The sequence below is a fragment of the Cherax quadricarinatus genome, chromosome 58 (genome assembly GCF_038502225.1).
Source record: "Cherax quadricarinatus isolate ZL_2023a chromosome 58, ASM3850222v1, whole genome shotgun sequence".
Lineage (NCBI taxonomy): Eukaryota > Metazoa > Arthropoda > Malacostraca > Decapoda > Parastacidae > Cherax > Cherax quadricarinatus.
In genome coordinates, this window is record NC_091349.1 from 24,400,999 (window position 1) to 24,424,261 (window position 23,263).

Here is a 23,263-nt window from a genome sequence, read left to right on the forward strand (position 1 = left end):
ACTGTGTGGAGAAACGTTTCCTGAATAAAGATTCCCATATGCTGCATAAGTGTCTCAATCTTCAACTTGTCGGTTTTTCAAACCGTTCATCACAAGCCCATTTATGGACACTCTCTGCTTCCTGTCTGTGAGCCATGACTCGATCCATGAGAGCACTTTTCCCTGAATGCCATGAGCTGCCACTTTCTTTAACAGTCTTTGGTGCGGAACTCTATCAAAAGCTTTACTAAAATCTAAGTAAATAATATCAAATTCTTTATCGTGATCAACAGCCTCAAATTCCTTACTGAAGAAAGTCAATAAATTAGTTAGACAAGACCATGCTGAGTATCATTAATCAGATTATGCTTATCCAGAAGGCTTCTTATAATCTCAGGTATAATTGACTCTAACAGTATGCCTACAATTGAGGTCAGGCTTATTGGGCGGTAATTTGACGGTAATGACTTATCCCCTTATTTAAAAACAGGAATTACATTAGCCATCTTCCACGTATCAGACACGATACCTGTTTGAAGAGATAAATTAAAAATATTAGTTTATGGTTCACAGAGTTCCATTTTGCATTCCTTAAGAACCCTTGAAAAAAGCTCATCAGGTCCCGGCGATTTATTTTGCTTCAGTCGATCTATTTGTTTCACAACCATTTCACTATTGACTGTGATGTTACATAATTTATCTTCTTCTGGCCCACTATAAAAATTAATTACTGGAATATTATTAGTGTCTTCCTGTGTAAAAACCGAGAGAAAATAATTATTTAAAATAGAGCACATTTCATTCTCTTTGTCAGTAAGATGCCCATAGTTATTTTTAAGGGGACCTATCTTATCTCTGACTTTTGTTCTAAACATCTGGAAAAAACTTTTTGGGTTAGTTTTCAAATCCCTGGCAACTTTAATTTCATAGTCCCGTTTAGCTTTTCTTATCCTCTTTTTAATAAAACGTCCCTCTTAATGTCAATATACTGATTCATAAGATGACTCTCACCTCTTTTGATACGCCTATAAATTCCTTTCTTATGCCGTAAAAGATATTTGAGCCTATTATTCATCCATTTTGGATCATTTCAGTTTGATCTAATTTCTTTATACGGGATAAATTTTCTTTGAGCAGCATATATAGTGTTCAGAAAACTGTCATATTGATAGCTCTCTTCATTACCCCAGTCAACAGATGATAAGTGTTCTCTAAGCCCATCGTAATCTGCTAAGCGAAAATCTGGAACTGTTACTGAGTTATCCCTACTATCATCGCTAACGCCAAGTTCCTCTGAAATTTCTAAATTATTAACAAGGGATTCATTGTTTGCCAGAACTAAGTCAAGCAGGTTATTTCCCCTTGTAGGCTCTGTCACAAACTGCTTCAAAAAGCAATGCTAAACTACTTCTAGAAGTCGTTTGATTCTAAATTCCCCTTCAAGAAAATCCAGTCAATATGACTAAAGTTAAAGTCTTCTAGAATTACTACGTTATTGTGCCTTGTGGCCTTAACAGTTTCCTCCTATAGTAGTCTCCCTTGGTCTCTATCTAAGTTTGGGGGACGGTATATTACACCTAAAATAAATTTTTCATGTCCCTCTGAAAATTCTATCCAAACAGACTCAGTATGGGTTTCAGACTTTATATCTGTTTTTATGCAACAGTTCAAGCGATCTCGGACATACAGTGCCACCCCACACCCCTTCCCGATAATTCTGTCTACTTGGAACAATTTAAAACCCTGCATGTAACATTCAGCAGGCATGTCCCGATTTTTCGTATTGAACCACGTCTCAGTTAAGGCAAATACACCAATGTTACCTGCACTAGCAACTAGTCTCAACTCGTCCATTTTATTCCTAGCACTACGACTATTTGTGTAATATATATTTAAGGACCCTCCCTTCTCATTTTTCTTCCTGCGGATTTCTGTTCCTCTACTATGCCTGTTACTTTCCTTATCACCTAATGCCATTGGCTTTTCTATGTTCATCAATAACTCTTCCTCATTCTGCATATAACTGGTTTCCTTAAAACTCACACTATCGCTACACTCAGAATTCATTGATTTTCCACGAAAACCCATACCACTATCATTTTCTAGTTTAAAGTCCTCACAGCTCCCTCCACTGCCGTTGCCAGTGCTCCCACCCGAGACCTAAATAAGTGAACCCTATCCCTGGCATACATGTCATTTCTGCCATAGAAGAGGTCCCAGTTGTCAATGAATGTTGCTGCGTTTTCCTTACAGTATTTGTCCAGCCAACAATTGACACCAATTGCCCTGGACAACCATTCATTTCCAACTCCTCTCCTTGGCAAAATACCACATATGACAGGGTTTCCACCCTTCCTCCAGTTATCTCTATTGCTAACCTATACCTGCTAATCAGGTCCTCACTCCTACGTCTGCCAACATCGTTGCCTCCAGCACTGAGACAGATAATAGGATTGCTCCCATTACCTCTCATGATGTCATCCAGACGGCTAACAATATCCTTCATCCCAGCCCCAGGAAAACACACTCTCTGCCTTCTACTCCTATCCTTCAAGCAGAATGCCCTATCCATGTGCCTAATCTGGCTATCCCCAACAACAACAATGTTTTTACCTTCCTTGGCGTCGTCCGTCGTGATGCTCCCAGTAGTCGACTCAAATGCTCTCAGTAATGTCGTACACAGTGCGTCTCCTCCCTCTCAAAGGACCCAAAGAGAGATGTTATGTGCTTCCACTGCCTTCGAGGTATCTAGTTCATCTAGCAGTTTCTTTACATCGTCCTCGGTTGTGTGAAGTGTGTCCAGCATTTCCAACTTCCAGTAAACCTCGGTTTACTGGAAGCCTCTCTGTCTCCACTGTGCATTCCTCCCTAAATCTTGTGCTTAGCTCTTTACATACTCCCTGGTCGCTCCCGATGATTTCCCCTCCTTGTTTACCTAGTCCTTGACTGTTGTTTTCCTGCTGATTTGGCTGTATAACAATTTTAGGTCATGGTTAGCTTTCGATGCTATGTCATTCTCGTATTGACTCTGGCCCTTGCTCCTTATTCATGAATATTCATTTCTGGCTCTTCAGCTAATCTCCTTGTTTTCCTGAGTCTTTTAATTACTATATATCATCCATGCTCTAGCACAATTGGCTGTGGCCTCTCCACATCACCAGGTAAACCATAGGCTCACTCTAGTCTTCCCATTGGGTGAGGGTGGGTGTGAGTTGGACCTGACTAGCTTGTGCTACTAGGTCTGATGAGGTGCTCCTTCCTTAAGTGGAAGTGACCTGATTAGGTGGGCCATTGGGCTAATCCTGGGGGGGGGGGACATGGACCTGCTTCGCATGGGTCAGTAGGCCTGCTGCAGTGTTCCTTCTTTCTTATGTTCTTAAGTTCTCTTGCTCCTTGGTAAGAACTCCTCTGCCTCCCTGCACTTTCTAGCCACGTGTTCCATTTTATCGTTTAATGTTTCTCCCTCTTGTTCTCGTCCCTACTGCACCTCTTGCAAGAATTACCTCATACTTGCGTGGTCCTCTTCTTTAAAGTTTGGCTTATCCCGTCTTACTCACTCTCCCCTGTTAATTCTATGAGTTCGAAACTCAGGACCATGTGATACCTATCGCCGAGGGGCTTTTCATGTACAATATCACCAATGCATGAATTGTTCAAGGTGAATACGAGGCCCAGTCCTGCTGGTTTAACTTCTGGTTTCTCTCGGGTTGTGTTCCAAACATGCTGGTGCATGAAGTTTTTCAGCACCGCCTCCAACATCTTAGCCGTCCACATCTCTGGTCCTCCATGTGGCTCCAGATGAGTGTATGTGAATGTGTATGTACTCACCTAGTTGTACTCACCTAGTTGAGGTTGCGGGGGTCGAGTCCGAGCTCCTGGCCCCGCCTCTTCACTGATCGCTACTAGGTCACTCTCCCTGAGCCGTGAGCTTTATCATACCTCTGCTTAAAGCTATGTATGGATCCTGCCTCCACTACATCGCTTCCCAAACTATTCCACTTACTGACTACTCTGTGGCTGAAGAAATACTTCCTAACATCCCTGTGATTCATCTGTGTCTTCAGCTTCCAACTGTGTCCCCTTGTTACTGTGTCCAATCTCTGGAACATCCTGTCTTTGTCCACCTTGTCAATTCCTCTCAGTATTTTGTATGTCGTTATCATGTCCCCCCTATCTCTCCTGTCCTCCAGTGTTGTCAGGTTGATTTCCCTTAACCTCTCCTCGTAGGACATACCTCTTAGCTCTGGGACTAGTCTTGTTGCAAACCTTTGCACTTTCTCTAGTTTCTTTACGTGCTTGGCTAGGTGTGGGTTCCAAACTTATGCCGCATACTCCAATATGGGCCTAACGTATACGGTGTACAGGGTCCTGAACGATTCCTTATTAAGATGTCGGAATGCTGTTCTGAGGTTTGCTAGGCGCCCATATGCTGCAGCAGTTATTTGGTTGATGTGCGCTTCAGGAGATGTGCCTGGTGTTATACTCACCCCAAGATCTTTTTCCTTGAGTGAGGTTTGTAGTCTCTGACCCCCTAGACTGTACTCCGTCTGCGGCCTTCTTTGCCCTTCCCCAATCTTCATGACTTTGCACTTGGTGGGATTGAACTCCAGGAGCCAATTGCTGGACCAGGTCTGCAGCCTGTCCAGATCCCTTTGTAGTTCTGCCTGGTCTTCGATCGAGAGTATTCTTCTCACCAACTTCACGTCATCTGCAAACAGGGACACCTCAGAGTCTATTCCTTCCGTCATGTCGTTCACAAATACCAGAAACAGCACTGGTCCTAAGACTGACCCCTGCGGGACCCCGCTGGTCACAGGTGCCCACTCTGACACCTCGCCACGTACCATGACTCGCTGCTGTCTTCCTGACAAGTATTCCCTGATCCATTGTAGTGCCTTCCCTGTTATCCCTGCTTGGTCCTCCAGTTTTTGCACCAATCTCTTGTGTGGAACTGTGTCAAACGCCTTCTTACAGTCCAAGAAAATGCAATCCACCCACCCCTCTCTCTCTTGTCTTACTGCTGTCACCATGTCATAGAACTCCAGTAGGTTTGTGACACAGGATTTCCCGTCCCTGAAACCATGCTGGCTGCTGTTGATGAGATCATTCCTTTCTAGGTGTTCCACCACTCTTCTCCTGATAATCTTCTCCATGATTTTGCATACTATACATGTCAGTGACACTGGTCTGTAGTTTAATGCTTCATGTCTGTCTCCTTTTTTAAAGATTGGGACTACATTTGCTGTCTTCCATGCCTCAGGTAGTTGCCCAGTTTCCAGGGACGTGTTGAAGATTGTGTGTGTGTGTGTGTGTGTGTGTGTGTGTGTGTGTGTGTGTGTGTGTGTGTGTGTGTGTGTGTGTGTGTGTGTGTGTGTGTGTGTGTGCGTATGTGTGTATGTGTGTGTGTGTATGTGTGTGTATGTGTGTGTATGTGTGTGTGTGTGCGTGTGTGTGTGTGCACTCACCTAGTTGTACTCACCTAGTTGAGGTTGCAGGGGTCGAGTCCGAGCTCCTGGCCCCGCCTCTTCACTAGTCGCTACTAGGTCACTCTCCCTGAACCGTGAGCTTTATCATACCTCTGCTTAAAGCTATGTATGGATCCTGCTTCCACTACATCGCTTCCCAAACTATTCCACTTCCTGACTACTCTGTGGCTGAAGAAATACTTCCTAACATCCCTGTGATTCATCTGTGTCTTCAACTTCCAACTGTGTCCCCTTGTTACTGTGTCCAATCTCTGGAACACCCTGTCTTTGTCCACCTTGGCAATTCCTCTCAGTATTTTGTTTGTCGTTATCATGTCCCCCCTATCTCTCCTGTCCTCCAGTGTCGTCAGGTTGATTTCCCTTAACATACCTCTTAGCTCTGGGACTAGTCTTGTTGCAAACCTTTGCACTTTCTCTAGTTTCTTTACGTGCTTGGCTAGGTGTGGGTTCCAAACTGGTGCTGCATACTCCAAAATGGGCCTAACGTACACGGTGTACAGGGTCCTGAACTATTCCTTATTAAGATGTCGGAATGATGTTCTGAGGTTTGCTAGGCGCCCATATGCTGCAGCCGTTATTTGGTTGATATGCGCTTGTGTGTGTGTGTGTGTGTGTGTGTGTGTGTGTGTGTGTGTGTGTGTGTGTGTGTGTGTGTGTGTGTGTGTGTGTGTGTGTGTGTATGTGTGTGTATGTGTATGTGTGTGCATGTGTATGTGTGTGTATGTGTATGTGTGTGTATGTGTGTGTGTGTGTATGTGTGTGTGTGTTTGTGCAGTGCGTTTGAGTGTGTTTGTATGTGTAAGTGAGTTTCTGTACTCACCTATTTCTACTCACCTATTTTTTGTTGCAGAGCTCGATTCATAGCTCATGACCCCGCCTCGTCACTGGTAGTTGCTAGGTCCTCTCTTCCTGCTCCATGAGCTTTATCAAACCTCTTCTTAAAACTATGTATGGTCCCTGCCTCCACTACGTCACTTTCCAGACTATTCCACTTCCTGACAACTCTATGACTGAAGAAATACTTCCTAATATCTCTTTGATTCATCTGAGTCTTCATATTCCAATTGTGACCCCAGCTTCTGTGTCCCATCTCTGGAACATCGTTCCTCTGTCCAGCTTGTCGTTATTATGTCGTTATCATGTCTTCCCTAACCCTCCTGTCCTCCAGTGTTGTCAAGACGATTTCACTTAACCTTTCTTCGTAGGACATTCCCCTTAGCTCTGGGACTAGTCCTGTTGCATACCTTCGTACTTTCTCCAATTTCTTGACGTGCTTGACCACGTGTGGTTTCCAAACTGGTGCTGCATACTCCAGTATGGCCCTGACGTACACGGTGTACATAATCTTGAACGATTCTTTTCTAAGGTGTCGGAATATTATTCTTACGTTTGCTATGCTCCCATATGCTGCAGCAGTTATCTGGTTGATGCGCGCCTCAGGAGGTGCGCTCGGTATTATACTCACACAGATTCTTTTCCTTGAGTGAGGTTTACAATTTTTGGCGGCCTAGCCTATAATCTGTTTGTTGTCCTCTTTGCCCTTCCCCGATCTGCATGATTTTGTATTTGGTAGGGTTAAATTCCTGGAGCCAGTTTCTGGACAAGGCTTGGTCCTGTCTGATCCTTGTCCGATTTAATTCTCCTCATTAACTTCACATCATCTGCAAACAGGGACACTTCTGAGTCTATCCCTTCCGTCATGTCAGTCACATATACCAAAAACAGCACTTGACCTAGGACTGACCCCTGTGGAACCCCGCTCGTCACAGGCGCCCACTCTGACACCTCATCACGTACCATGATTCGTTGTTGCCTCCTTATGAGGTATTCTTTGATACAGTGCAGTGCCTCTCCTGTTATGTGTGCCTGATCTACTAGCTATTGCACTAATCTCTTGCGAGGAACTGAACTTGTTAGTATATCCCTTGTTGGTGAACCCACCTAATCTGGCCTCCTGAAGTCTATTGTGTCTCCACTGTAAATACTTTTCTAAATATCATGTTGAGCTCCTCACATACTTTTTGGACGTTTCTTGTGAGCTCCCCACCTTCGTTCCTCACCCTGAATACCTGGTCCTTGGCTGCTGTCATCCTATTGAAGTGGCTATAAAACAGCTTCGAGTCAGACTTGAATTTCGATGCTATGTCATTCTCGTACTGTCGGTGGGCCTCCCTCTTTATCTTTGAATACTCCTTTCTGGCTCTTCGACTGATCTCTGTTTTCCTAGGCCCTTTGTCTTCTGAACTGTTTCATTCTCTAGCGCAGTTGGTTTTTGTGCTCGTTTTCGTCTTCCCATTTTTTTTGTTGCTCTTGGGACCAAACCTCTCCTCTGCCTCCTTCCATTTCGTTGTCAAGACACATGTGCAACATCTGGGTATCTTTATTGTAGACGTTTCGCCATCCAGTGGCTTTATCAATACAAATTCTAGGACATAACTTGAAGACAGTAGAACTATATACAGAAGATGAGGTAATCAGTCCCTCAACCTTGAAGTTGGTGCGAAGAGCACCATAGTCGTGGAGATTCAAGTTATGTCCTAGAATTTTTATTGTTAAAGCCACTGGATGGCGAAACGTCTACAATAAAGATACCCAGATATTGCACATGTGTCTTAATTTCATCTTGTCGGTATTATATACCATTCTTACACATTTCGTTGTCACTTAGTCCATCATTTCGTTTACTGATTTTCCTACCAATTGACTTTCCCACTGAACTTCCTGCAGGAAGTTCCTCATGCCTGTGTAGTCCCCCCTTTTATAGTTTGGCTTTTCACATCCTACTCCTGTTGCCCTCTCCACTTGTAACTTTACTATGTATTCACAGCTCAGAGCCACGAGATCACTACCTCCGAGGGGTCTTTCGTATGTGATGTCCCAATGACCAGGCTACTCAGGGTGAATACGGGGTCCAGTCTTGCTGGTTCATACTCACCTCTCTCTCTCTGGTAATGTCCCTAACATGTTGATGCATGAGGTTTGCCAGTACCACATCCATCATCTTGGCTCTCCATGTTTCAGGACCCCCATGTAGCTCCAGGTTTTCCCAGTCAATCTCCTTGTGATTGGAATCACCCGTAACTAAAAACTTTGCTCTACTTGTGTTAACTCTTCTGGCCACATCAGTGTGTCTACCATTGCTCTGTTGTTCTCTTCAAATTCTTGTCTTGGCCTCCTGCATTTCTGTGGCGGGTTGTGCCTCACTGAAATGACTACCTTATGTCCCCCAGACTGATTTGTACCTTCTATGTAGTCCGTTTGGCCTATTTCGCGCGCGCGTGTGTGTGAGATAGAGATAGATAGATAGATAGATAGAGAGAGAGTGAGAGTGAGAGAGAGAGAGAGAGAGAGAGAGAGAGAGAGAGAGAGAGAGAGAGAGAGAGAGAGTTGCTTTGATCTATGAATCTATGAGCTTTCAATAAAATTTATAGAGGTGAGGGATGGAAGGACAATTCAAAACTCGCATCGCCTTATTTCGGAATGTAATGAAAAATGTCTAGAGGCAAGATGTTGTAAATGATTCACATCCACTCCGACAGAGACTAATATTGGTGTGGAAAGACAAATCACAATGTCAACAGACCTCTGAAGTCCCATGTTGATCAGTGTGGAAACGAATAATCTTCAAAGTTTTTTCATTAGGAATAGATTAAAAAAGTTGAGATAGAAAAAGTGAGAACAATAAGGCAATGGTTAAAACTACTAATGGCGCCATCTTTAATCAAAACACGCTAGTCAACGCGTGGTTCCGTGTAGACGGAGATATTTCAGAACTAAGACTAGAGAGTAAGTCAGAAAATACTGGTAGGGAAAAGTTAGAGTATAAACGAACGCTATGAACTGTAAATATAAATAAGAATCCATAAGAAAAGTTACTTATTAATTTTATTAAAAAGAAATTGAATATTACCTGATCTAAAACAGTCCCAATTACAAAATAAAATTAGATATATATCTTTATCTGTCTACATGATATATATATATATATATATATATATATATATATATATATATATATATATATATAAATATATATAGATATATATATGCAATGTTGCAAGGGAGCAACCAAAGCAGGCAGAGATATCTCAGAGTAGCGTAGTTGTCACCGTCCACGGTTACCCTTAGACTGGGTTAGTGGTCGGTGCCAACCCCACCCTACCATCATCCCTCTTCCCTCCCTATGGCGTAGGAGAGTTTATGAGATGTCAAGTATGAAAATATAAGACATAAAAAGCCAGCCCTAAGCTTTTTCTAATCGTTTATAACAGGTCATGTGGTTTGAGAAAATAAGTTTCTCGTTAGATACTGTAGACATGAATTGCTATTATTCTGTGTGGCCTTTTCAAATAATGAAAGAAAGGAATACAATGTCCTCTTTGTCCGTTTAAATGTCCTGCTCTGAGGTACTCGAATGTTCTAACCATGTACTCAGAAGTATCTCTTCCTAAATATTGTCTACTATTTTCTCAGTGGCTGTTAATATGCCAAACACGGGGACTTCTATGCCTATCCGATATTTCTATGATCCAAATTCTACTAATACTCTTTAACCTTTCCTTACGTTATCTTGTGTGCTTGTCACTGTATGGTACATTAACAGCTACACGCGTTATGTAACCATCAAACTGAAGAGGTTAAAAGTTTTGGTGCGTAGACACTGGTCGGGTAACCGTGGCCGGTGACACCTACGCTACTCTGAGAGCTATCTCCCTGCTTTGGTTGGTCCCTTACAACATTGCACAGCTCCTGATGACGCACTGAGAAGTGTGAAAGTGCTTGAGCTAAAGATTTCCACTCCACCCCCCGTTCCTTACCCTGCATATATATATATATATATATATATATATATATATATATATATATATATATATATATATATATATATATATATATATATGTCGTGCCGAATAGGCAGAACTTGCGATCTTGGCTTAAATAGCAACGCTCATCTTGCTATATAGGACAAGTGAAAATTTGTGAATGCAATAATTTCGCCAAAATCATTCTGAACCTAATGAAAAAAATATATTTCACTGGGTTTGTTTAGTATTAAATTATTGTAAACAAATCTTAAATATATTTGGTTGGGTTAGGCTAAAATAAATTGCTCTTGTTATAATAAGGTTAGGTAAGTTTTCTAAGATTCTTTTGGTGCAAAATTAAAAAAAATTACATTAACATTAATGAAAAAAATATATCTTTAAACGTATAAGAGAAAATTTCAGAAAGGACTTAATTTTAAAGGAGTTCTTGCTAATTGACCAGTTTTACATATTCGGCACGACACACATATATATATATATTATATATATATATATATACCTCTGGTGTAAATTGTGGGACCCATAGCCTCGGAGAAGTGGATAAAAAGGCTTCAAGGAAAAATATTTGGATTTCTTCCTGAAGCCGTTTGAATATTCCACTTCCCCTACCACCCCATCTTTTCATATTTATTTTTTTTTTACTAATAGGAATATTTTATTACATAATATGGTACAGAAGATTTAAGAGATACATTATTGATATAAAGGTGGCATATACGGTACATGTTGTTACGTGTGTATCACCGATTATAAGGTGAAAATCTCATCCAGCTCCTCAGAGCTGGGGCGTGTGCCCAAAATACAGCAGGCATTACCCCTTTGAACAGCCGCACTGAGCCGCTGGAACAGAAAACTAGCTGCCCTGTTATCCCTAGTTACTCTGATGAGTCTTTTTCCCAGCTCCTTAAGGAATTTAGATGCACTTTTTTCCCATGAGCCAAGGGTCTCTGAGCCTATGGGAACAAACAAATAATGATGGGCAAGTTCTCCATATTTTCTAGACTTTTGGGACTCCCTGAAGCTGGCAGCTGCCCCTCCTTCCTCCCTGGTGTATTGGAGATAGGTATCAGCCAAGGTAGATGCACATGTATAGTCCCACACCACCTGCTTCCCATCTGTCCAGGCTTGAAGGGTGATACCATCTGGACGCTTCTGGTTGCCATCAGATCTGCATAGTTGGGGTGGCTCCCTTACTGCTGGGCATCCAGCTGTTGTGAGGCTCCTCTTGATAATGTTATTAACCTCCTCATATCTTGCAATCTTTCCCTCGGATTTACGGCACACAAGACCATGGTACCCGAATCGGTCTGCTGCTTCACTGCCACAAATACACCTGTGTTCGGCGAGAATAGGGGCGGCAAGTCGAAGGACAACAGCGATGCGGATGGTCTGTGGGTCGAGACGTGTGCCAAGGCTGGAGCTGGAAACAGCCAACAGAAAGTCCCCAGCATGAGGGGCTCTCACTGCCAGGACGCGGGCTCTATCCTTCCCTGACACACACTGAAGCATTGTTGAGGCAATATTTTCCACTATTGGACCATCCCAGTGCGATTGTTTGTAGTTGTTGGGGGGAGCAGGTCTGGCTCCAGAGCCCGTTAGATTATCCCAGATCATTGCTCCGTCAATGAATTTTTGGTCCTGGACTCCTGTCTTGTCCCTAAGATGTTCAGGGAGAATCGCTGCTACAAGCTCTCTGGATGCAATACACGAGGACAGAAAAGCAGGTAACGCAATCTGTGATGACTTGCGGACACCAATGCCTCCTAGTCTGACTGGAAGTGTAGCTTGGTTCCACTGCCCGTCTTCTAGAGTAAGGTTAAGTACTTTCGTAAAAATCTGCCTCAGAATACTGTCATATTCGTGCAGTATAGGGTCATCATATGAAGGTGCACATCTTAGGAAATATGTCAACCTGGGCAGACTCAAGCACTTTGTGAGAAGGTACAAGGCATCGTGGGTGTCCAGATTGCCTATTCGTTGTTCCATTCTCCTTAACTCTTCCAATTTCTTCCTGAGAATTGTGTCAATGGCATTGCTTCCCAGAGGTGCTCCTAGCAAGACACTATTTGTGGGGGCAATGACTGCTGCTCCTGGTAGTTTTGATCTCACTGCATTTATCACTTGTTGACTGACTGAGATGATTTCACATTTGGATGGATTCAGGATGAGACCCATTTCCTGTCCCCGTGTCATTACTTGTGTAAGGTCATGTAGGAGGGACTCTTTTGTACCTGCTAGTGTGCCATCATCTAGGAACCAGATGTTTAGCTCGCTGGTCAGTCTGACTGTGACTTCCCTAACTGCTATACAGAAGAGAAATGGTGCAAGAGGATCTCCTTGTTGGACACCCTCCGATGATGTAATTTCATGCTCTCCAAAGAGAAGCATTGATTCCTTGCTATACCCGGCTGAAACAAAAGGGAAGAGACCAGGGAAATGTTCTTGTACTGCTGCTAATACCACGTCTCTTTTCAGGAGATTGAACGCATTCTTGAAATCTAATTTTACCACTGCATTGTCCTCAGGCAGGTTGTTGATATACGCCCTTGTTGCATGAACCGCTGCTTCACTTCCTTGAGAGACCCCAAAGCCAAGCTGGTTTGGTTGAAGCATCATGGCTGTCTGTGCACGAATACTTCGGACAGCAGCTTTGGATATATATATATATATATATATATATGTCGTGCCGAATATATATATATATATATATATATATATATATATATATATATATATATATATATATATATATATATATATATATATATATATATATGTATATGTATATGCAATAAGATCACAGTAAACAGGTGATTTTAAAATATGCAAACAACCACTGTGAAAGAGTAGTGAAATTCCAAGCGCTCTCATATAGTTCCTTGACAATGTGAGTAGTCACGAAAGCGCTTGGAATTTCATTACTCTTTCACAGTGGTTGCTTTGCATATTTTAAAATCACCTGTTTACTGTGATCTTAATGCATATATATATATATATATATATATATATATATATATATATATATATATATATATATATATATATATATATATATATATATATATATGTCGTGCCGAATATGTAAAACTGGTCAATTAGCAAGAACTCATTTAAAATTAAGTCCTTTCTAAAATTTTCTCTTATATGTTTAAAGATATATTTTTTTCATTAATGTTAATGTAAAATTTTTTAATTTTGCTCCAAAAGAATCTTAGAAAACTTACCTAACCTTATTATAAGAAGAAGAATTTATTTTAGCCTAACCCAACTAAATATATTTTAGATTTGTTTACAGTAATTTTATACTAAACAAACACAGTGAAATACATTTTTTTCGTTAGGTTCAGAATGATTTTCGCGAAATTATTGCATACAAAAATTTTCCCTTGTCTTATATGGCAAGATGAGCGTTGCTATTTAAGCCAAGATGGCAAGTTCTGCCTATTCGGCACGACACACACACACACACACACACACACACACACACACACACACACACACATATATATATATATATATATATATATATATATATATATATATATATATATATATATATATATATATCATAATATATAGGGAAGTACCATCTCTATAGCTGGAATGGTGACCCTCATCCTCAGAGAAGACAATAAACGTACCTCAGGGAAAACTCAAGGTTCTCCCCGGAGCTGTTTGAATATTTTCTTCTCCTACCACCCCCTCTATATTTATATATATATATATATATATATATCTCCATGGGGAAGTGGAACAGAATTCGTCCTCCGTAAGCTATGCGTGTTGTAAGAGGCGACTAAAATGCCAGGAGCAAGGGGCTAGTAACCCCTTCTCCTGTATATATTACTAAATGTGAAAGGAGAAACTTTTGTTTTTCCTTTTGGGCCACCCCGCCTCGGTGGGATACGGCTGGTGTGTTGAAAGAAAGAAAGATATATATATATATATATATATATATATATATATATATATATATATATATATATATATATATATATATATATATATATATATATATGTCGTGCCGAATAGGCAGAATTTGCTATCTTGGCTTAAATAGCAACTTTCGTCTTGCCATATAAGACAAGTGAAAGTTTGTGTATGCAATAATTTCGCCAAAATCATTCTGAACCTAACGAAAAAAATATATTTGATTGTGTTTGTTTAGTACTAAATTATTGTAAACGTATCTAAAATATATTTAATTGGGTTAGGCTAAAATAAATTGTTCTTGTTATAATAAGGTTAGGTAAGTTTTCTAAGATTCTTTTGGTGCAAAATTATAAATTTTTACATTAACATTAATGAAAAAAATATGTCTTTAAACTTATAAGAGAAAACTTTAGAAAGGACTTAATTTTAAATGAGTTCTTGCTAAATTGAAAAGTTTTACATATTCGGTTATATATATATATATATATATATATATATATATATATATATATATATATATATATATATATATATATATATATATATAATCACGAGCAAGTGGTATTTAATCAATAACAACACTGCAGCTAGCCGGAGGATCGTACCCGCGTTGTTTTAACCCGCCTCATGACGAGCGAAAATTCCTGACCCTCTAAGCCACTGGACCATACAATCCTGCAAACAACTTGAGCCTAGCGAGCGAGTCTTGCTTCAAGTTGGATTGTTGCATTGCATGGTCCAGTGGTTTAGATTGTCGTGAATTTTCGCTTTTTGCTCATGCGTCATATGTTGGCCAACCTTGCACTAGAGGATGAGAGCGATAGGTAGGACATAGTAACAAAGTATAAAATACTAAGAGAGGAATTGGCAAGGTGGGCAGGGCTAGAAATTTTCAGAGACGGGGCACAGAAACAAGCGGACAAGAATTGAATTTGAAGACTCAGATGAGTCATTAGCGTGTTAGGAGGTAATTATTTGGCTTTGGAATTGTGTGAGGAGATGGAACCATCTGGAGAGTGAAGAGCAGAGGCCAGGAGCTGTAACTCGACCCCTGTAACCAATTATAAGTGCACACACACACACGTGGGGCGAGTATAATACCGAACACATCTCCGGAAGCACACATCAACCAGATAACTGCTGCAGCATATGGGCGCCTGGCAAACCTGAGAATAGCGTTCCGATACCTTAGTAAGGAATCGTTCAAGACTCTGTACACCGTGTACGTCAGAGCCGTACTAGAGTATGCAGCACCAGTTTGGAACCCACGCCTGGTCAAGCAAGTCATGAAATTAGAGAAAGTGCAAAGGTTTGCAATAAGGCTAATTCCAGAGCTAATGGAAATGTCCTACGAAGAAAGGTTAAGGGAAATCGGCCTGACGACACTGGAGGACAGGAGGGACAGGGAAGACATGATAACGACTAATAATAATATACTGAGAGGCAAAGAAAAGGTGGACAGAGACAGGATGTTCCAGAGATGGGACACAGAAACAAACGGTCACAATTGGAAGTTGAAGACTCAGATGAGTCAAAAATATGTTAGGAAGCATTTCTTCAGTCATAGAGTTGTCAGGAAGTGGAAAAGTCTGGCAAGTGATGTAGTGGTGGCAGGAACCATACCTAGTTTTGAGACGAAGTATCATAAAGCTCATGGAGCAGTGGAGAGAGGACCTAGCAGCGACCAGTGAAGAGGCTGGACCAGGAGCTGAGTCTAGATCCCTGCAAACACAAACAGGTGAGTTCCAATAGGTGACTACACACACACACCCACAGTACACTGCCAGGTCTCCCAACCTCACAGTGTTGGAGAGAAAACTGAAGGTATGGTACACAAACGCAGATGGAATAACAAATAAGTGGGAGGAGTGGCACGAAAGAGTCAAAGAGAAACCAAGGTTACAGGTATGATAACAGATACCATCTTTCCAACAGGGTAACAGATCCTGAGGAAAGACAGAGGGAACAGGAGGGTGGAGGAATGTCACTGCTGATCAAAAACCGATGGAATTTTGATGAGCTGGAGAGACTGGAGACAGCGGAGAAGCAAGCGATTACATAGCGGGAACGCTTCACTCTGCAGTGATGTATAACCCATCACAGAACAGCAGGAGGCCAAGGCAAGAGTATGATGAGACCAATAGAGTGATGGTTGACACACTGGCTGCAGTGGCCAGAAGAGCTCATGCATGCACGGCAAAGCTCCTGATCATGGGTGACTTTATCCACAAGGAAATCGATTGGGAGAACTTGGAGCCATATGGAAGCCAAGATACATGGAGGGCTAAGATGATGGAGGTGGTACTGGAAAACTTCATGTAGCAACACGTAAGGGACACTACAAGAGACAGAGGAGAGGATGAACCAGCGAGACTGGACCTAGTATTCACCTTGAAGACATCATATATGAAAGACCCCTTGGGGCCAGCGATCATGTGGTTTTATGCTTCGAATACACAGTAGAGCTACAAGTGGAGGGGGAAGCAGGAAGGCCAGAGCGAATGAAGCCAAACTACAAGAAAGGGAACTACACGGGAATGAGGAACTTCCTGAACGAGGTTCAGTGGGACAGAGAACTGGCAGGGAAGCCAGTTAATGAGATGATGGAATATGTAACAACAATGTGCAAGGAGGCTGAGGAGACGTTTGTACCCAAGGGTAACAGGAATAATGAAAAAGCCAGGATGAGCCCATGGTTCACCCAAAGGTTCCCTAGCACCCAAGTGTGCTAGGGAATGAAAGAAATATAGAAGGCAAAGGACCCAGGAGAATAAGAAGAGCAGTCGTAGAGCCAGAAATGAGTATGCACAGATAAGACGGGAGGCCCAACGACAATATGAAAACGACATAGCAGCAAAAGCCAAATCTGACCCGAGGCTGTTATACAGCCACATCAGGAGAAAAACAACAGTCAAGGACCAGGTAATCAGGCTAAGGAAGGAAGGAGGAGAGACAACAAGAAATGACCGTGAAGTATGTGAGGAACTCAACAAGAGATTCAAAGAAGTGTTCACAGAGGAGACAGAAGGGGCTCCAGAAAGACAGAGAGGTGGGGTACACCACCAAGTGCTGGACACAGTACACACTACCGAGGAAGAAGTGAAGAGGCTTCTGAGTGAGCTAGATACCTCAAAGGCGATGGGGCCGGATAACATCTCCCAATGGGTCCTGAAAGAGGGAGCAGAGGCGCTATGTGTACCCCTAACAACAATATTCAATATATCTATCGAAACAGGGAGATTGCATGAGGCATGGAAGACAGCAAATGTAGCCCCAATCTTTGAAAAGGGAGACAGACATGAAGCACTAAACTACAGACCAATGTCACTGACATGTATAGTATGCAAAGTCATGAAGAAGATTATCAGAAGAGTGGTGGAACACCTAGAAAGGAATGATCTCATCACAGCAGCCAACATGGTTTCAGGGATGGGAAATCCTGTGTCACAAACCTACTGGAGTTCTATGACATGGTGGCAGCAGTAAGACAAGAGAGAGAGGGATGGGTGGATTGCATTTTCTTGGACTGCAAGAAGGCGTTTGACACAGTTCCACACAAGAGATTAGTGCAAAAACTGGAGGACCGAGCAGGGATAACAGGGAAGGCACTACAATAGATCAAGGAATACTTGTCAGGAAGACAACAGCGAGTCACGGTAGGTGACGAGGTGTCAGAGAGGGCGCCTGTGACCAGCGGGGTACCACAGTGGTCAGTCCTAGGACCAGTGCTGTTTCTGGTATTTTGGACGACATTGACGGAAGGAATAGACTCCGAAGTGTCCCTTTTTTGCAGATGACGTGAAGTTGATGAGAAGAATTCACTCGATCGAAGACCAGGCAGAACTACAATGGGATCTGGACAGGTTGCATACCTGGTCCAGCAATTGGCTCCTGAAGTTCAACCCCACCAAGTGCAAAGTCATGAAGATTGGGGAAGGGCAAAGAAGACCGCAGACGGAGTACAGTCTAAGGGGCCAGAGACTACAAACCTCACTCAAGGATAAAGATCTTGGGGTGAGTATAACACCAGGCACATCTCCTGAAGCGCACATCAACCAAATAACTGTTGCAGCATATGGACGCCTAGCAAACCTCAGAACACCATTCCGACATCTTAATAAGGAATCGTTCAGGACCTTGTACACCGTGTACGTTAGGCCCATATTAGAGTATGCGGCACCAGTTTGGAACCCACACCTAGCCAAGCACGTAAAGAAACTAGAGAAAGTGCAAAGGTTTGCAACAAGACTAGTCCCAGAGCTAAGGGGTATGTCCTACGAGGAGAGGTTTAAGGGAAATCGACCTGACGACACTGGAGGACAGGAGAGATAGAGGGGAAATGATAACGACATACAAAATACTGAGAGAAATTGACAAGGTGGACAAAGACAGGACGTTCCAGAGATTGGACACAGTAACAAGAGGACACAGTTGGAAGTTGAAGGCACAGATGAATCACAGGGATGTTAGGAAGTATTTCTTCAGCCACAGAGTAGTCAGGAAGTGGAATAGTTTGGGAAGCGATGTAGTGGAGGAAGGATCCATACGTAGCATTAAGCAGAGGTATGAAAAAGCTCACGGTTCTGGGAGAGTGGTCTAGTAGCGACCAGTGGAGACGCGGGGCCAGAAGCTAGGACTCGACCCCTGCAACCTCAACTAGGTGAGTACACACACACACACACACACATAGATCTGTGTGTCTGCCCAGAGACTAAGCAAACAAGAGCTACACGTATTGAACAAAATGGTGCAGAATATTGTCACATAGATTGTTAACGTCAAATATTTAACAGCAGTGATACTATATATTAATGTGGTCATGTTGGACAATGAGTAAGTTATATTTCTTTGTGAGTGTGCATTTGTAGGTGTGGAACAATGGCAACTATTCAGTACTCAACAGTAATGATTGAGGACTGATGTTCTGCCAGAATAATGGTGTTTATATTATTTGGAAGGTATACACATATGTACTGTGAGATCAACGCTGGAACACGGAAGGTCACCAGTCAAACTCGTTTTTTTTTTCTTTCTAGGGTGTAGAGAGTTTTGTGAGTGTTGTCTCTGAAAACAGAAGGAAATTAATAATATGGATTTTTTTTCGAGGGTGAGAATAACATGTTTCATATATTAAAGAGAAATTGAAAGCACAACAGCACTCTGGTGTTTTTGCTGACACCTGGGCAGAGAGTAGGGGAGGGGGGGTCTAAGCATACCTACAGTACTGTGCAAATTAATTGGGAAAGGACTACGTGTTTATAATATATTATAATATACATTATTCTCCGGCTTAATTAAAGTAGATTGGGTTCTTTTCTTTTCAGAAGAGTTTCCTACCGACTTCTGGAAACCCTCCAGCTGTGTTTTTACTCTGTGACTCTCGTCAGTGTAAGAACAATAGCTGTGCTTTGTGAGTGTATGTGTTTTCGCCAAATTCTCCACTTCAATTCATGATTATTGCCGAAATTAATGATGGATGTGTCACATAGGAAGCCTGAAAAATATGGCAGCTCTTAGAAAAACATATTAGTCGGATATCCGAAAAGTTATCCCTTGGTACGATTCTGAAGAGAGCTGACGACACTGGTGACTGTGGAGCTTTGTTGAGGAAGATGTGGAAGAAAACACAAGAGAACACCTTATGATGACAAGGTTATTATAAGAAATACTGTTAAGGATCCCAAGAAAACCAGCTAAGATCTAGAGAGATTTGACTTCAGCTGACGTTAATGTTGATTCTTTAACATTTCGATAAATTATTATTATTATTATTATAATCAAGGGCGAAGCGCTAAACCCGGAGGATTATACAGCGCCTAGGGGATGTGGAAGGCAATCAGGCTTAATTCGGGGAACTGGAGCACAGATCCAATTCCCTAAATCAAGAGCCCCTCACAAACATCAAGGAACCTTCCTTAAGGGGAACATTTCGATAAAGACTTCTTGAATTTTTCAGAACTGCTAGAAAGGCGATAAAGAAACAATTGTTGACTGCTGTGGTGGGCACTCGATCATCAAGGACGACAGATGAATGGAGAAATGTTATATTATCGTATACTATATTTTCATTTTTAAAGTACATGGATACAGATCAGTGGTAGTGAGACGGAAGCAAAGACGAACCAATTCGGAATAAGAACATAAGAACATAAGAACGAAGGAACACTGCAGAAGGCCTACTGGCCCATGCGAGGCAGGTCCAAGTCTCCTACCGGCTTAAGCCAATGCACCCAACCTAGTCAGGTCAGGTCACATTGACTTAAGGGAGGAACACGGCAACCGACCTGGTAGCACAAGCTATCAGGTCTAACTCACACCCACCCACATCCACTCATGTATTTATCCAACCTATTTTTAAAGCTACACAACGTTCTGGCCTCTATAACGGTACTTGGGAGTTTGTTCCACTCATCCACAACTCTATTACCAAACCAGTACTTTCCTATATCCTTCCTGAATCTGAATTTTTCCAACTTAAAACCATTGCTGCGAGTCCTGTCTAGGCTAGATATTTTCAGCACACTATTTACATCCCCTTTATTTATTCCTGTCTTCCATTTATACACCTCAATCATATCCCCCCTAATTCTACGTCTTTCTAGAGAGTGCAGATTCAGGGCCCTTAGTCTATCCTCATAGGGAAGGTTTCTGATACATGGGATCAACTTTGTCATCCTCCTTTGTACATTTTCCAGAGAATTTATATCCATTCTGTAATAAGGTGACCAAAACTGTGCAGCATAATCTAAATGAGGCCTAACCAACGATGTATAGAGTTGAAGAACAACCTGAGGACTCCTATTATTTATGCTTCTTGATATGAAGCCAAGGATTCTATTAGCTTTATTGCGAACACTTATGCACTGTTGTCTTGGTTTCAGATTACTGCTAACCAGAACTCCTAAATCTTTTTCGCAATCCGTAATATTAAGATCTACATTATTTAGTTTATATGTGGCATGGTTATTGTCCTGTCCAACATTTAGAACTTTGCATTTGTCTATATTAAACTGCATCTGCCACTTCTCCGACCACTGCATCAGTCTATTCAAATCTTCCTGGAGTGCTCGAATGTCCTCGTCAGAATGAATTCGACGGCCTATTTTGGTGTCATCGGCAAACTTGCCGATGTCGCTCTTTATGCCCTCATCTATGTCGTTTATGTAGATTGTGAACAGCAGGGGGCCCAACACTGACCCCTGTGGAACACCGCTCGTGACACTTCCCCACTCTGATTTCTCCCCATTTATGCAAACTCTCTGCTGCCTATTTGTCAACCATGCCTCTATCCAGGAAAAAATTTCTCCTCCTATTCCATGTGCTTTAATTTTCCTCAATAGTCTCTGATGTGGGACCCTGTCAAAAGCCTTACTGAAGTCCATATACACAATATCATATTCATTACCATGATCTACCTCCTCAAATACCTTAGTGAAAAAAGTTAATAAATTCGTAAGGCAGGAACGCCCCTTTGTAAAACCATGCTGAGATTCGTTGATTAATTTATGCTTTTCAAGGTGGCTACGAACTGCCTCGGCAATTATTGATTCCATAAATTTTCCCACTATGGAGGTTAGGCTTATTGGTCTATAGTTCGAAGCTAAGGACCTGTCACCTGTTTTGAAAATAGGTATCACATTTGCCATTTTCCACTTATCTGGCACCATGCCAGTTTGTAGTGATATGTTGAAAAGATTAGCCAAAGGTGTGCTAAGCTCCTCTTTACATTCCTTTAGAACCCTTGCATACAGTTCATCAGGGCCTGGGGATTTGTTAGGTTTTAATTTATCTATTTGCCTAAGGACCATGTCACTTGTGACCCTAATAGTACACAGTTTATTATCGTCCTGTTCTACATAATTTATCATTACTGGAATATCGCTGGTATCCTCCTGTGTAAAAACTGAGAGGAAGTATGTGTTAAAAATTCTACACATTTCCTTATCACTGTCAGTGAGCTGACCCGAGGAACTTTTGAGTGGGCCTATCTTGTCCCTGATCTTACTTCTGTATACCTGAAAGAATCCTTTTGGGTTAGTCTTCGATTCTCTTGCAACTTTAACCTCATAATCTCTTTTTGCTTTTCTAATTCCCTTTTTTATTTCTCTCTTTAACTGAATATATCGATTTCTCAATTGCCCCTCTCCTCTTTTGATTTGCCTATATATGCCTCTCTTTTGACCAATCAGATATTTTAATCTATTGTTCATCCATTTAGGATCATTTTTGTTTGATCTGATTTCCCTATTTGGAACATAATTTGACTGAGCAGCTAGAACTATGCCCTGGAAAACATCATATCGGCAACCATCACCACCTACCTGACCCTTAGTCAGGTCATTCCAGTTCAGCCTACCTAAGTAATTTTTCAGTCCTATGAAATCAGCCAAGCGAAAGTCAGGGACGGAGACTTGATTGCCATTATTAGGGGAATTCCATGATATATTAAAACTGAGTGATTTGTGATCACTTTCCCCAAGCTCATCATTAACCTCAAGATTATTAATTAGTGTTTCCCTACTGGCAAGAACCAAGTCAAGGAGGTTATTTCCCCTAGTTGGCTCTGTCACAAACTGTTTTAGAAAACAATCCTGGATCGTATCAAGAAAGTCACCTGACTCTAAATTTCCTGTCAAATTGCTCCAGTCAATCTGTCTATAGTTGAAATCTCCCATTAGCACAACATTTTCGTATGTAGATGCCTTACGAATTTCGTCCCATAGAAGTTTACTGCACTCCCTATCAAGATTTGGGGCCCTGTAAATCACACCCAAAATTAGTTTTTCTCGGCCCTCGAGAAGCTGTAACCAAACAGATTCAGTGGCTGACGCTTCTAATTTAATATCTTGTCTAACACAACAATTTAAATTGTCTCTGACATACATCGCTACTCCACCACCTTTCCTGTTGACCCTGTCAGTGTGGAATAATTTATAGCCTTGTATGTGACATTCAGAGGGCATCTCTCTATCTTTCAGATTGAGCCAGGTCTCTGTTATAGCAATAATATCTATGTCTCCTGCACTTGCAATTAATCTT